The sequence below is a fragment of the Etheostoma cragini genome, chromosome 8 (assembly GCF_013103735.1).
Source record: "Etheostoma cragini isolate CJK2018 chromosome 8, CSU_Ecrag_1.0, whole genome shotgun sequence".
NCBI lineage: Eukaryota > Metazoa > Chordata > Actinopteri > Perciformes > Percidae > Etheostoma > Etheostoma cragini.
Window position 1 is genome coordinate 5347315 of NC_048414.1, and position 16939 is coordinate 5364253.

The 16939-nt window shown below is 38.7% G+C and overlaps 1 protein-coding gene across 3 annotated transcripts in view; it reads right to left on the reverse strand.

Annotated features, from left to right (window-relative positions):
- The window catches only part of map1ab (microtubule-associated protein 1Ab), a 70072-nt gene that overhangs the window by 37663 nt on the left and 15470 nt on the right, over positions 1 to 16939 (reverse strand). Inside the window, exon 1 of one of the 3 annotated variants that reach the window (XM_034879528.1) lies at positions 5716 to 5973. The exons of the other annotated variants lie outside the window; for them this stretch is intronic. The gene's annotated coding sequence lies outside the window, so the exon portion shown is untranslated. Of the gene's footprint in view, positions 1 to 5715; positions 5974 to 16939 lie in introns of those variants that run through there. 3 annotated transcript variants of the gene reach the window in all.

A 16939-nucleotide genomic window follows, 5' to 3' on the forward strand; every position in this document is an offset into this window, starting at 1 on the left:
TGTATGCATGTTGAAGCACCAGAAACACAAAATAATTCAATTTCAATTTTATTAAATTTTATTTATATAGCGCTAAATCACAACAACAGTTATCTTATTGTGCTTTTCAATAAAGAGCAAGTCTAGACCGTACTCTGTGAGGTAATTCACAGAAACCCAACAATTCCCACAATCCCACAAATAACACCCCAAATCCCACAAAAAGTGTTTTTTTTTCATAATATGGGCACTTTAAAATGCTAATTTATTTTCATTTCTACATGAATCACATGATTCTGAAAAAACATATAAAGGTAACGTACATATCCAATACCGTCAACACATGTTATGTTTTAAATGGCACAGCTTGGAATATATTAATTAAAATAACTTAACTAAAAAATTGTTTTGCTGGTATTTTAGTTTGCCAGCATTTGTTGGATGAGCCACAAATATTTATTTTTTTGGCATAGACTACACAGTGCAGACAAGGAAATGAGCCAAGGCATAGTGAGGCCAGGTTTCGGCATTGGCTTTGTAATGTTCTCCCAGTCCATCTTACAATTCAACACAGTCCTGGTGTCTCTGAACTACATTTTGCCATTTAACTGATGCTCTTATCTGAAATGAGCAGGTAGGGAGTTAGTGTCCGTCCCCCCAAAAATGTTGCTATTGAAGGAAGTTGGCATCAACGCTACGACTTTCCTGCTAGACGTCTGCCTCTCCTACAACTTGACTACCCTGCTGGGCCTGCGAAGAGCAGATAATGGCAACTGGACAATTTGCTTTGGGAGAAAGGTGTGGGGAGAAAAAGAACCGCCACACCAAGTTGTCAGTGATAGTAGTAGAATTAGTGGTGGTAAAGCAGTGAGCTAAAGCTATTAGCTGATCACTAGACATTGTTACATGTAGAAAAAGGCAACAACAAGTCTTTTTCATCAACTCACTGACCCAAGAGGATCGCTCAAAGTCTAGCTGGAATGTGAGAGAAGCTGGTTCAAGCCGATTTCAAGCACTGCCCTCCGACTGCATTTTTATTTTCAAGTTGGCCACTTATTGGAAAGCCAGCAAATGTCCCCATTCAAGTATTTATTCAGTGACATAAGACGGCTAATACTTTAATAAGACAACCTAATGAAGTATGTCGACAATCACGGTGGTCTGCAAATCAGGCTTTGCCAAGTGGTGCTTAGGGACTCTTGATAGCCTTTGGTGCTTTATAATGGGCAGTGGTTTAAACCATTAAGATATATTAATTGGGATGGAGGTGTGTGTGTATGTGTGTGTGTGTGTGTGTGTGTGTGTGTGTGTGTGTGTGTGTGTGTATATGTGTGTGAGAGAGAAAGAGTGTGTGTGTGTGTGCGTGGATGTGTGAGAGAGAAAAAGAGAGAGAGAGTGTGTGTGTGTGTGTGTGTGTGTGTGTGTGTGTGTGTGTGCATGTGTGTGTGCGTGTGTGTGTGTATGTGTGTGTGTGTGCGTGTGTGTGCGTGTGTGTGTGTGAGAGAGAGAGTGTGTGTGTGTGTTGTACATGGGGACAGCTGTGAGTTTGTGTGACCATGAATATGATTTCTAGCAATGAACTAACCCAAAGGTCTTTGCCCTATTAAGCTGCTAATGTAAGAGCGAGTGCGGTTTATTGTCTCTCCTTCATCAAACCCGAATACTTGCAGTTTAACAAATAAGCACCTTCTTGAGTAGCCCAGAGTTAGTGATTTGAAAGCATTTGGTTGGTGTTGTGTCAGGCAAATTTTGGTAAAAATAGTAACAGAATAAAGTCAGAACACATGATGGAACGACCTGCCAGTTTTTCCTAAACTAATTTACCTGTTTTGTTTTCAGGTCTAAACTAGAGCCGAGAAGATTAGTTGATTAACCGATAAAATAATTTGCAACTATATTGATAATCGATTAGTTGTTAAGGTAAATTTTCAAACAAACAACAAGATTATGCTGCTTCTCTTTGTCTTATGTGATGGTAAACTGAATATCTTTGGATTTTGGGGTGTTGGTCAGACAAGAAAAGCAATTTTGTAGACCAAGTGATTGATCAATGAGTCAAAAAGACAATAATAACCATAAGCAGATCAACCATTAGTTGCAGTCTCTGTCTATACCTGGGTTCCTGAGCAGAATCCATGTCATCAAACATCTGCAATGCTGAACAGCAAACAGACAAATGTTTCAGGAAAGCTGATTTCCAGCTGACCCTGACATTTGACCTGAGGGAGGCAGGAGAAAACACAACACCCCCCCCCCTCAGTGTTTCATTAACAACCTTGCATGATTATCCCGTCAACTTAGCTTTTAATGCTCAAAGGACAATTCCAGTTGATTTCAACATGTAGCTCTGTTTTTTTTACATTTGGAGTGCTGTCAGTAGCGAGACAAATGAAAACAATCAGTGCTGTCTACACAGAGTTATCCTCCTGCTAGCATTAGCACCCAAAAGGCTTGAACAGGGCAAGTTTTAAATGTGTTGTTAGCCTCTAAACATGCTCAAAATATCATTATCAGTGCCTAGCTATGTGCAATGATTCCTTCTGACTGAACACAGAGAATCTGACTGCAGTAGATGTGACAGAAAGGCATACAAGTTGTGACAATTGACAAGTGTGGACTTCACCAGAAAACAGGAAATAAACCGAGGCATGTGCTGTAGTTGAATTAACACAACCTTTCATTCACATCTACTGCAGTCAAATTCCCTGTGTTCACTCAGAAGGAGTCACTCCACATGGATGGCACTTGTTGTTAGGTTATGAGTTTGGACCTAAAAAGAGCTACATCTGTAATAGTGTCCATATCAGGGAACACAAGTTTAATTTAACTTTTTTCCCCTCAGAAATGTATCACTGTGATGCGTGGATATATTTACATTGAACTTGTTGGTTTTTTTGGATGGTATTAGAGCTAGGCGATATGGAGAAATTCAAATGTCACAATATTTTTTAACCAAATACCTTAATAACAATATTGCAACGATATTATAGGGTTGACAATTGGTGCCTTCACAAAATATTTACACAAAGAAATTTGTAATAAATTATGAATACTACTGTGGATATAATGACTAAGTAGGTAAAGGCAAATGATAGAAAAGCATCTGGTAAATTCAGAATATTACATCTTACTTTAATGTAATGCAGCGTTTAAAACCAGGAAAAGAAAACACATGTGCCATATTAAGATATTATGTTATCCACAATTGAAGGCAATATCTAGCCTAAAACTGTATATGTAAATTGATATATTGCCAAGACCTGGGTGGTATGCAGCTTTAAAAAATACACGTCTACTACTTCTTGTCTGAGACAGCAGTAATCTGTTTGATTCGGCCCAGATGTAGCAGTTGTGAATTTGATGCTCGTCCCAGTGGCACTTCATCAGTAGATGTTGGTAAAACATAACAGCTACTCATTCATTTTTTTTTCCTTTCTCCATTGAGATTTCTTACTTGTGCTTTAAAATATGTCCCTAACCTTTATGCTTCACCTGTTCCATTAACTACAACATGGGTCAATGTCTTGATCAATAGAGAGTCTAAAAACCATAACAGCATCAGCACTCCCTGCAGGGCTATATCTATTCCAAAACTCCATTAGGTTTTTGTACTATAAAAAATACCCGTGAGGATATATTAATGAATATAGAATTTCTTTTTTTTGGATAAAAGACTAGTACAACTGGTGGATGACTGGTTAGCATATAAAACCAGAAAGTATCAAAAGATGAAGAACATAGAAAACTGAGGACATTTCCATTTGATTTGACAAGTTATCTACAGCAATTTATTTCTCCTTAGTCTACAGCACTTCCTATAGTTCATGTAGAAACCTTGAATTAATGTAGTCAGTGTGGGATGTGAGGAGCTCTGAGTCATGGGAGGCAACTCATCACTCTCACTGCAACTACTAACTGTTGATTCACTGGCAGGCCAAACAGCTAGGCTAATTGTATGTCATTACGCTGTTGCCTTGCTCATTGGTACTTATTTATTTACCATGCAAAATATTAGATAATAAATGTCAAAAAGGGAGTCAGCAATGTTAGCTGAGCTGCGTGTTAGAAAAGCTGATTCAATGTCAGACAAGATAGTAGGGTTAAACTTAGATGGGTTAACTAAAAATTCCCAGAATGCTGCAGGGCCCAAATTCTGCTCTAGGAAGAATTAAAAATGTAGTATTAAAAATGATTGCATGCAGGCAATCACTGTTTGTATCACCAAACAAAAATAATCGGGCAAGCAGACAGACATTCAGATCAGGGACGCAGATGCATGCGCTCACGCGCGTGCACGTGCACGTGCACACACACAAACACACACACACACACACACACACACACACACACACACACACACACACGCATACACGCACGCATAGGCTGGGATGAACCACCTTTGCTGAGTCACTGGAAACATCCAGTCCCAAGAAACCAATACAGGAAACTAGAGCAGTGATGGTGATTAATCAATAACGCAGGATGAATAATGACTAATACTGAAAACTAACAGCTTTTCTTGGTATCAATCGTCAATTCATATTCAGCCCACCACACACACACACACACACACACACACACACACACACACACACACACACACACACACACACACACACACACACACACACACAGATGGTTTAACCGCAATGGCAACATCCTCGGCATGAATGAATCATCACAAAACACAGTTAGGCTATCTATTTAGAGTAAAATGGATGGCTGGTTGTTTTGAAACCAAATCATTTACCCCCTCGCCCACACACACACACACACACACAGTCTCTATCCCGTCTTTGTGCACAAATCTGAACCTGCACGGTCATTTTTCCTCCTCTGGACCAAAACAATGGCCAAAGATTGACTTCATCCCATTACGTTACCAGCATGCCAACTGGAAACCATAGCAATGACTCCATGTCCAGAGAACTGGGTTTTTGTTTTTCTCCATGTCTGTCTATAGGGGGCACTGAGTTCATCCGCATCACCTGCATGGAAGGTACTTCTCATATACTGTATGTGATCCATATAGACTCAAAGTGACTGAGCAGAAAAAAGCTAATTTTAGGGCATTCCAACCTGTGTCTTTGCAGTTACAGGACAATCTATCTATCCACTATATCACCCTCAAACCTTTTTATCTTTTGGTTTTCTAATATTTATTTATAGGATAAAAATAGAGACTGCACTCCTTTCCTTAAAAGCTCATTCAGATATGTATGTAATGTGTTGCTTTACACAGTTCATTTTCACACAAAAATAGGTTACATAGGGACCTACTGTTCTATGGTCCTGCATTAATCCTGTTACTTTGGATAAAGAAAGGACATGCTGAAATCCCGTCTGAACGTTAGCCTCCTCTTATGTCATGGTAGATTTGATAGATTGATTGTTTAACGAGTTTATGCTGGCTCATGCCCTAATTACTTCCAGACATGTCTCTCTCTTTGCGCGTTATCATAAAAACTGCGCATAAAAGTAAATGTTTCGTTCCTGGATGTTGGATGCGGAGATGATTTTAGACGGACCAAAACCGATTAGCACGCAGATGATTGAGGATAAACGTAACGTCTGTGCGGAGAGGAGAGAGAAATCAGCCATGGGATAATAAAAACAGGCAAAATACGCAACATCGTTCCACAGCATCCCACTCCAGAAACCTGCCGTCGAAATCAACTCCGCGCAAAAAGGCAAGAAAACAATACAGTTGGGATATTTCATAAACAGTTTACGTACCGTTATGGATGATGAGCCACTTTACTGGAGAGTTGTGTGTCTAGTAGCTGGAGAGGAGCGTCGGCGGTGTGTGTGTGTGTGTGTGTGTGTGTGTGTGTGTGTGTGTGTTTATTGGTGAGTGTGCGCGTGTGCGCGTGTGCGCGTCAGACTGAGACAGGAGGAAAGAGGAGGAGAGTTGGAATAGAAGAAGAATACAGCCTGGTGGCGGAACGCAGCGCGTCGAGCTGCTGCAACATCCGTCTGCAGACAGCCGACCAGCGGCGTGCGGTCCAACCAGGGAGGGGCGCACCAGGCTCACACACTGCACCAGCAGTAACTCATTCACTGCCAAGCCGGTGTGGGTGGGTGGATTGCTTTTGCAAGCAGAAGGAGAGAGACAGCAGCTCTGTGCTGTGTATGTGTGTCTGTGAGTGAGCGTGTTATGCACCATATCTCACAGCGCTCCATAAAAACATCTGTGGTCAGTCAATCATAGCTTACAATGACACCATGAGAATCATCAAAGCAGTTTCTAAATTAGGCAGCAACTATAATTCAATTACCACAAACAAAGAAATTGTTCTGGAAACATAGGGGTACACCTGACCTAGGATTAGCCTACAACTAAGGATTTGACCAGACACATTATTCATGACAGCATAAAAGTGATCTTTTGAAATTTAGTTTCTGTAAAAGAGGGCTGATGGTATAGTTCTAGTAAATAGTTTTAACATTACTCTGTAAGGGTAGCTAGATAATGCAATCAAATGTTTAACAATTCAAACCTTGGGAAAGTTCATTTTGTTTTGATGAAATTAATGAAACTACCATGCATTTTGTCCTAATGGTGGCACTACAGGACAGATGAGGGATGCACCAAAATCATTAGGAATCAACATCAAAGGACCAAGACTATTCAAACCAAATTTCATGGAATTTAGTTATATCATTATAGTTTAGTCTTTGGTTTGGCCTAGTCTCCTTAATTCCAATTAAGGTAAACCTTAATGTAACAGCATACAACAAACTACTCTTTAAACATAGTTTGGAACAGTTTAACGAAGGCATTTTCCTCTTATAACATTACATTGTCTCCATACACAAAGCCAGGACCACAAAAAAAGTTTTTCACATTCAGGTGTAGAAAAAGTTGACTTGCCTGTACAGAGCCCTAACCTCAAACCCATCCAAACACATTTAGGATGAACTAGAACGCTGAGAGCGAGTCAGGTCTTATCGCCCAATCATCTGTGGCTGACCTCGCTAATGCTCTTGTGGCTGAATGAGACCAAATCCCTGTAAATGGGTTTCAAATTCTTCTGGCAAGCCTTCACAGGAGAGAGGAGGCTGATACAGCAGCATGCTAAGGCCCATTGTTCAACAATTATTTATGTTTCCACAGTGTACATTATGAGCATACAACATCATCCTACTTAAAGAGAGAAATATAATGCACAAACAACAGTCTAACCTAAACAGGCTGAATCATATTGCTGACATTGTGTGCATAATTTCCGCCCACAGCACTGAACAGTTTGTATCTAGTTGTTGAATTAGTGTCTCGTTATGTGAGAACCAAGAGCAGCCCACCCTCTCTCACACATTCTCTAATCTTTTATACTTTTCTCCACCACTGTGTATAATAAAAAAAAGTTTAGAAGTAATCAGAAAAAATCAGTAATCAGTAAGCAGGATTGTGAGTGTCTTCGCAACGGTGTTTGCTCTTTTGTGTATTATATATAATCATTCTTGTATGTTTTGTGTTAAGTACTTAATTTTTGTTGTTGTTGGCCATTGTGTATTGTCATGTACATGTGTTTGCTCTGCGTATGTAGCTGACTTATTGCCACATTGCCACGAGTACACAGCACCAACTGCCCTCCATCTAATAGTTTAACAATAGGGTGGGGAAAATAAATAAATACAGCATAGTATCGTTATATTTTCAGTGGCAATACTGTAACAATACACAGGCGCCAAGTATGTGTTGGTCAGTTTGTCTGCTTAAAAATCCCATTTTGCAGCAATAAAATTGAAAATTGAAGTGAGATGAACAAAGAGAAATTTATCTTTTTAGATAGAACAGATGTTGAAAAAGTTTCCTTTTAGGGACATCATTAGAAGTTAGAAAAAAGGTTATAAATTGCAACATATCGCAGAATATTGCAATATGTTTAAAATCGCAATAATATTGTGTCGTGGCACAAGTATTGTGATGATGTTGTATTGGGAAGCGTCTGGTGATTCCAACCCCTATTTAACAGTACCCATGTGTGAGTGTGTGTGTGTGTTTGTGTGTGTGTGTGTGTGTGTGTGTGTGTGTGTGTGTGTTCAGGGTATTGGTAATCTTTTAGATGGCGTACACACACACACGCACGCGCACATGCACGTACACACACACACACACACACACACACACAAACACAGACCTAATCTAACTCTCTATCTGCCTTTTTTACTGGAATAAAACCTGTCAGCTGATCAGATCAACCAGTTTCAACCAGAGGAAAAGATTGTTCTTCCTGGTCCTGAAAGCAAAGCATCTTAGTCTGTAGATGGATCGAGAGAGAGACAGAGTAATGCTAGCCTCTCTGGTCATTGTGTACCTCTCACGAATGGCTGTAGGTGGAACGACCAAAACAATCCGAGCGTTAAAGGTTGAGTCATAATCAACAGTTAAATCACTGTGCTAACACACTCCTCATAATTAATCAAACTGCATGTATGTAACTATATACTTTAATAATACAATTTAACTTGATCCCTTTATTTTGTGTTATGTGTTATGTCCATTGCTAGCGGACCAAACTATAACAGATACTGTTTTTTTAGGCAAATACCAATATTGAGACAACAATAAATCTATTGATATTCAATTTTAAAACATAAACAAACATTGTTGTGATTAACGTATGTACAGAATGGGACATTTCACAGTAGAAAAATAAACATGTCAGTGCCATCTGGTATACAAACTGCATAATACGGTTTTTTTTTTACAGCTATTGTTTTGCTCATCTCATCAGACATATACAGTATGCCATCATATCCGTGACCATAATGGCCCAGCTGATTCTTAGATTGAGTTCTTTGGTAGAGACAAGACAACCTAATTAGGGATAGCTGGGTAACATTTGCTAGCTATGTTAGCTAGTATTTTAGTTGCCGTTACATTTCTGCTGCTGGCCAAACCCACTTTATCTCACATTTTCACAATTACTGTTGCTTGTAAGAAAAGACTAAACATTACAAAATAGTTGAGTTAAGGTAGGAGCAGAACTAATGTTAGCTTTCAAGTTAGCTAACTTTGCAAACAAGCAGGCAAATATTAGACCAGCTAGCTTAGGCAATATGGTTAGTACTCACACAAGGTTTAAAAGAGATAACTGAAGCAGGCACAGTCTTCAATAAATACAGCTTCCTCTCTTGTCTCGTCAGCCATAATGCGATATCTATTACAGGTGGTGCATTATGGAACACACTTCCCACAACTATAAGGGAGCGTCCCACTTTGGCGTCCTTTAAGAGCCAGCTAAAGCTGTGGCTTAAAGCTAACCAAACGTGTAACCACCGTTAACTTGTGTTTCCATATTTCTAATAATGAATTGTCCTGTTTTTTGTTTTTTTCTTCTTCCTCTTTTCTTTTGTTTCTTCTTGTTTTTATATACTAAATGTTACTGTACTAAGTCTTTTTTACTGTAACTCCAACCTGCCTATTGGACTGCAGATGGAAATTAGCCCTTGGACTACAATCTGGCACATTTACGTGGACTGTTGTGCTTGTTCATCAATGTGCATTCTCCTGAATTAATGAAATAAATAAATAAAATAAATAATGCCAGTTTTTTATTAATACAGGGAAATATGGTATTGTGGAAATCTTTGACCACGCCTGTCATTATGACTATTATTTTCTTGTTACAAGCGTGATTGTTTACTTAAAGCTATAGTGCGCAACTATTTTATATTAATGAATATCCGTTACACTCGAGCCCTTGCCAAATGAGTTGATTCAAAGCTACTTACGCCGGTCAGCTCCACAAACCACTCTCTTTATAACTCAGTATGGCTATGTTTACAAAATGGTGTAGTTTGGTGACACTGGCGTGCAGACGCTCAAATTACATGTTTTATGTCACGTTTTAAAAAGGACAACAGCTGCGTTCAGCTTTGGAACCGAAGAGGACATCAAAAAGTTCAAGATAATTACATTTCCGGAAGAGTCCACGTTTTCAATCCTCCGTGTCCTCCTTGATTTGACAAGATAAAGGAGGAGATTGTGTTTCTACCTTCCTACCTCCTCCTTTTCCTCAGTTAGCCCAATAAGAAAAACAGCATTCAAGCCAGGCCACTTGGAGATTAACTGAATGCTTGTGATGTATGATAGAGGTTTCTGTGTGCAACGCAATGCTAGTATCTGCCGAAGTTTGATGTTTTGGCCCTCCAGGGAAACCCTTTATGATGTGTGGAGCACCAAAGATGATTTTTTTTAAACATCTCTGTCTTCTTCTGTTCCTTCTGAGAGACAGGGGCTCACCTTTGTATTCTTGTTGTTATACACCATATGGGGCTCACAGTGTGTCTTTATCTATTTCTTAGTTTGTTTTCAATGAATTATTCACTCTTTTCTTTTTTCATGTCTCTTTTCTTTCCATCTCATTGTTCTTATCTCTATCTTAGTACCTTTCTTAGTATACTGTACATCTCTTCCTTTTATACCTATGTTTCCAATCTTTTTTTTCCTCACTTATCGCCCAACTTCTTCACTCTCACTCACTTTCTCTCTATCCCTCAGACTGCAGTGATAGCAAGCCCTGGGATCAATATCGAAGCTTTGCATAATTCAACACTTGCCTCAATAATGTATGACGCAATGAACCACTTTGGAAGGATCCCAGACTCTCTCTCTTTCTGTCTGTCTCTTTAAGTCTCAGTCTCTCTGTCTCACTTTGCCTACCTAGTCAGCATATAAACAATGAATTGAAATTAGTTTGTGAATGTTCGCTATGTTCAGATTTGTTTACCACATTTCTTAGTTCCTATTACGAAGGCAGTTCCTCCTGTTGCTAAGATAACAACCACTGAGCACGGAGAGCAACAACAACACAAGCTGTGTATCAGCCTCACTGCTGCAGTTAGCAGTGGTGCAAAGAGGATTATTGAAATATAACACTGAAATTCTCTCTGCTGTGGCTGGAACAATACAACTTACTTACTCCAAAACATTCTTACTCCAAACCTAGTCACCACAGATCAAAGACGGCAAAGTGAGCACTTATTCATTATTTAATAGGTTTATACATTTCTCACTTTTAGTAGAGAAATTATTAGACATATTTTCCCTGAAAAAAGTTCTTTTAGATGTCGTCCCTCACGCTCCAGTTTCAAATTAGCTATCCTGGGTGCCAAATTAAAAATTTACTCTAGTAATCACCACTTCTTGGTTATTTTCATTTAGAAGGGACATTTAATTTGAAGGTAACACTTTAATATTAAACCCTAACAGATCCACATCCTCTCACTGCCCACATGGTGAAGGTTAGGCCGGTGAGATTACAGGGGAGATGACGCTGCACTGTTGGATTAGCATTAGTGTGCACACAGCTGTAGATTTACTCAGGTCCATGCTGCACCAAGGGAAGCAAGTTTATCTCCATCAAAGATTTAAATTGAATGACTCTCGTCACCTAAACTAGTTATTGTCACAGCAAATGGAGCTTCAGGGGCAACGGATTAGGATTCTGTTTAAATCCACTGTATTCAGGTGTTTCCCTGCCTTGCTAGCAGAAATATTTGCTGCCAGAGTGTTTGGAGGCTAAATGGAGAAGGACTCTAATGTGCCTGACTGCCTGTACACATAACAATAAACACCATAAATTTGAGGTTCTAGCATTAGCATTTTATAGGCAGTCAGTATCGGGCCTCTCATTATTCAGCACTTTTTTTTACAATTGCAAATTCTGAGGAGCTGCTAGTTTCAACCTGTTAATTCTCGTTTTAATTTTTTGTTTTATTATATGCAAAATGGTCCACATAAACTCAGAAGGAAAGTTTTTTTTTCTGGCTCTAAATACTACAATACCCATGAGCCTCAGCTGCCAACGTAGGTTGACCTTTCTGTTAAAAAGTAAGATCCTTTTAAAACATAAAAACATCCGCGAAATTGACAAATTGGGTCAATGTCAATGGTTATTGTTCCCATCAGTCACTTAGACACAAAAACACAGGATATACAGGCTGAAAAAAAGGTTGTTAACCTTTAAGAACAGTGATTGGATGCACATTGGAGTTGTAAAATGTCTCACCTTATTTTATGTTTATCTTTATGTTACTGTATCTAAGCTTGTATTTTTGACTTTATCAAACTAAACTAGATAGTTCTAACGCAGCAATGCTGTTTTGGTACCAATGATTAAACCACGAGAATTTAATGTCAATCCAAGCCTTGAAAAATGCTCCAACCGTCAGTCACCAAAATTCTTTCTCTCTAAAAAGAGAAATGTAATTCTACTTCTGGAACCGTAGACCTAGAAATAATCTCTCCTTCTTGTCACCTGTCTGAAGTGTTCAGGACTCAGTAATGTTAGCAATTAGCTTTATCTTTAGCATTTGAATTCTTAGTGTGGGAAGGATACTGAATGAAATCTACAACTTGATGACCACATGAATAAAAAATAAATAAAACATGACAGTTTTTATGTTCCACTAACCAACGAAAGCCAGTGGCACTCGTGAACTTGAGGGAATTTCAACTCTTCACCCCACTCACTGCCTCCAGGCACTGGGGAGTGTTTTACTAGAAAGCACATGACAAGACGATGTGCAGAAAGGCAGAAAGAAAGGAGTCGAGTAAGCGCAAACAGAATTTCCACATTGGTTCAGCTTAGAGCCAGCGAAATGGAAACCGACAGGCTCTCAGATGCCATTTTTTAACGCTAGCTGAAGCTTTGTGTATTTGTGTGTGTAACTACAAGAACAAGAACATACTGTTCTCACATAAGCATTACTGTACTTTCATGAGAAAGAGGAATATGTGTGTGTGTTGTCAGCAGGTCTGTCTAGACACACATACACATACACACACACACGCAGTTCCTCCCGCTGAGACAAGGTGAGAGGACAGAACTGCTGTGTCACACTGAGGGTCAGGACACTGTTACACAGCAAAATTAAAATGTGGTTACCTTGAGTGCTGTAAGAGCCAATGATACAAAGCTGTGACAATGATGATGATGAAGATAATAAATAAGTTATCTCCCAAAGGGAATGGTCTAACAGAGCTTAATATTGTTCTACAAAATGAATAACACTGCTTTCTGTTTTATTGGTACCGTAGATCCTTGGCACAGGACCGCATCTGCTTTAAAATATAAAGTGATAAATGGATGAGCACCAGTGATTTCTTCATGTATTTGTTTTGTAGTATCAGAAGGTGCCTTTCAACACATTGACTCAAAGAATCCTTTGAGTAAGCAGATAAAGAATACGTGACTCTGTTGCACAGTGTGAATTGTGATTAAATTGTTTCATCTGAACGTAAAGCTACTTACAGAGAAATGTGAGTGTGGTATTGAAGATGTTGAAGGTTGAGAAGTTAATTTGTAAAGAACAGTTCTACACTATTTATACAGCTTGATGCCCTACACCCTACTCTCAAGTCATTGACTGATACTTGAGCCTGCATAATACAAACAAATAAGGGAACTTTAGAGACTTAAGGCATCCATCGGTACCAAACAGGTTGTGCTAGCTTGTTGTGAAGGTGGGCCATTTAACACTTCAAGGTTTGGCTACATTTTGAAAAAACTGGCCTGGCCATTCTCACAGGGGTCCCTTGATGTCTCACCTCAAAATATCTGAATGGGTTTTATGCTTGGGTATACCCACAAGTCTCCCCCTTGTGGATATGTCAACTTTATGCTATTTGCACGCACTTTTGGGAAAATGTAATGAAATGAAGTATTATTTTTATTTTCAACCATTTAAGTGTTGTATTTGAATATTCTTCATACTGGGGACCCTAAACTTGGAATTGCAAAAATTGGATATGACTGGAAAGCTGAGACTCTTGTGAATTTAACAATAGTAGTTCCATAGTAATCACAACCTATTGAAACTTTACATTCACAAACTAGATGTATGTTTTGAAGAACGGAAGAGATTGGGGAGCTTCATGGAACTACTGTTAGTGAACAAAAGACATGCTCTTTAGTACGGGGCATGAACAAATCCAATAGACATGAAAGAGGAACCAAAGGCCCTCGTATTCAAGAAAAAACATTTTAAAATGTTTTTTTTAAATTTAAATTTTACTGTATGTTATGTTTTATTTTTGTTACTTGACGTCAAGCACTTTGGATACCTGCAGGTTGCTAGAAAGCACTATATAAATAGATGTTGATTGATTGATTGATTGATAAGTGTGTATTTGGTACCAGCCCCTCATCTAAAATGGTCTAGACTTCTTCAAAAACATTTTCTCTGAAATGTTAGGCGGAATTAATTTGTGAGCTGAGTATAGATTGTGATTTGAATAACAAAGGACCTTTTTGTCATGAAACTGGAATCTCCACTGGAATCTCTGTGCAGCCCTGAAATATATAAAAGGAAAATACCAAGGATTTAAAGCAAAGGCCCAGCACAGAAGCCCGGAAACATCAGGCAGAAAGCAGCGGAAATAAGGAGCCGACCGTATCCTGGGACTGGGGAAAGGGCTCCCACCTTCCCTCCCATAACTTCTGTTGCCACTGTGCTCAATCAATTCCTTCAACTCAATCGATTCCTTCAAGGCAATCTAACTAACCTAACAGTGATGAAAATGTCTTCTTCTCGCCATCCAATATAGGAGACAGACACAGAATTTGACACAGGAAGAAATATTTTAGAGGCTGGAGCTGATTGGGGATGGGAATAGGAACGATCAATGGCACCATAAACATGAGAAACAATACGTTTTTACAGTTGCCGCCCCCCCGCCGTGTGGCTTCAGTATTGTGTAAAACATTACAAACATCACAGGTTAGTTGAGTAAATCAGGTTTAGTGTGAGGTGTGTTTTTGTACATGTAGGACAGACAACAGCTGAAGCTTTGTTTTTCAAAAATGTCAGGTATAAATGAATGATTTGTCCATTACTGTGTCATGCATAAACAATGCCCAAGACACCACAACTTCAGATAAGTCTGATTCAGAGTGCTGCAACATTTTCACACTACAGAAAAAGTAAAATAAAATAAAGAAAACCAACTTTCACAATTGTCTTTTTAGACCTTTGGTGTCTACAGCAAAAGTAATAAATGTCTGACAAGACATTTACTTATTGTTAAAATCTGATTTTTATTTTTATATTTCACGGTTTTGTCAAGCCACATAGGTAATAATCTTGATTTTGCTATTATTACTCAGCCAAGCAGGTTATGTCTTAGCTCAGTATTTTTCTGTTTGATTGGGTGTCTGTATTTGTCAGCAGGATTAGAGAAACCCTGCTGGCCTGATTTTCATGAAACTTGGTCAAAGGGTGTAGCACAAGCCAAGGGAGAACCCTTTACATTTGAACCGGCTCCGAATCATTGTGCAGACACAGAAATCATTCTTCTCTATGGTTAACATTTCGTGATAGGGCATTTGTGCTGCAATCATGTGGAATAATTGGAAAAATAAATTCCAGACTCAAATAAATTCACACTGCATTAGCATTGTGAAGTAGGGCATGCCTTGGCGGAGGTCTGCGCTCTCCGAGTGACCTTGTAATAACTTTGTGTAACCCTCGTACAGAAAGGAAATAATCTAATATATGATATCAACAAAAAGGTAAACAGATGAGGTTAACAAAGTGTCTTATTGCATAATATCCTCTGAGTCACATTTATGGGTGATTATTTTCAATCACTCCCACCTGTTTACCGCCCGTATCACTTACTGATTGCATTCTTTGAGTCACCCTGTTCAAGGCCATCATGAATATCTTAATGGAATAAATACATATTCAACTACTTTGTAATGATTGTCTTGGATCTAACCAATTTTTTTTTTTCAAGATACATCAAAGTAATCCCCGTGTTCATCAATCCAAGAAAAAAAAATACAAGCACAAGCACATACTTCTATGAAAATATAGTTAATATACTGTAACTGGTTTCTTGTAATGTGAGTAATTGGAGATAATAACTTAGCCATATTTTTATTGACCGCAAAAGCAGTGAGTGGAACTACAACTGGGCTCAGCTCAAATCCTGTCAGATCATATTTTCCCCGTCTCTCCACCTCACACATTTCCCTCACGGCTATTCTGCTGTCTGAACAAAGTAACAAAAAATAGTGTGTGGACAGCCCATTCTCCCTTTACAGAACAGACTTGGTCAGCCGAAACATTACTGAATGTTTAAAAAAAGGAGAGCGAAACGATTTGTTGGTTAGATGTTAAGGATAGATGTGGATGAGAGCGTACAACTAAACATCCTGTTTCCTTCTTTCCTTCTTCAGGAAAGATTACAGCTGCACGTGAATTATTCCTTGTTAGTTCCTCATATGAGACTTTCCCTCTCCCATTCAAATAGATTTCCAACATTACAAGCAACCAATATGTTTCAAAGTTCAGAGCCAAAGTGCAAATTCTTCTGGGAGCTGTTAGAGGAAAAGTGTCAGAAAAAGAAATTATATGAGAACTTAGGAAAGAGAGGAAATAGGTTTGATTTAAAGTATTTAAAGCCATCTATCACTTAGATTTTAGGTGCAAAAATTTGAATCCAAGCCTATAATGTTGAAGTGCAAAGAGAAAGAAGTGTAAGAAATAACATCAATAAGAGCTTAGAGGGGATGTAGAAGGGTTTCCTTCACTTCCAGATAAGCATATATATTTCAGCAAGTAGAGGGGAAAGATTTGGGAGAGAGGAGACATTACTAAATGGGAAGAACAACCAAGATTCTACTTTTGTCCTCATATGCAGGACTCTCAGACCCGTGCATGTGCACAGGCATTGACAATGTTGGAAAGTTTTCCATTCATTCTTTACACTTCTAAAGACCAAGTTATTGGTTTATGATTAAAAGCTCAATCCTAATACTTAGCAAAGGTTGAGCGATAACAGACGATGAAGCTTTATCCAAAGTAAAAAGCCTGACATTTAAAATAAAGGCTTTTAAGATGATTTGATTGGCTGGTCTGTTAAGTCATTAGCCACACAAAGTATGTAAATAGAATTAATTTAATGTAGCTGATATAGCAGAGGATTTTGATTTGGGGTTCA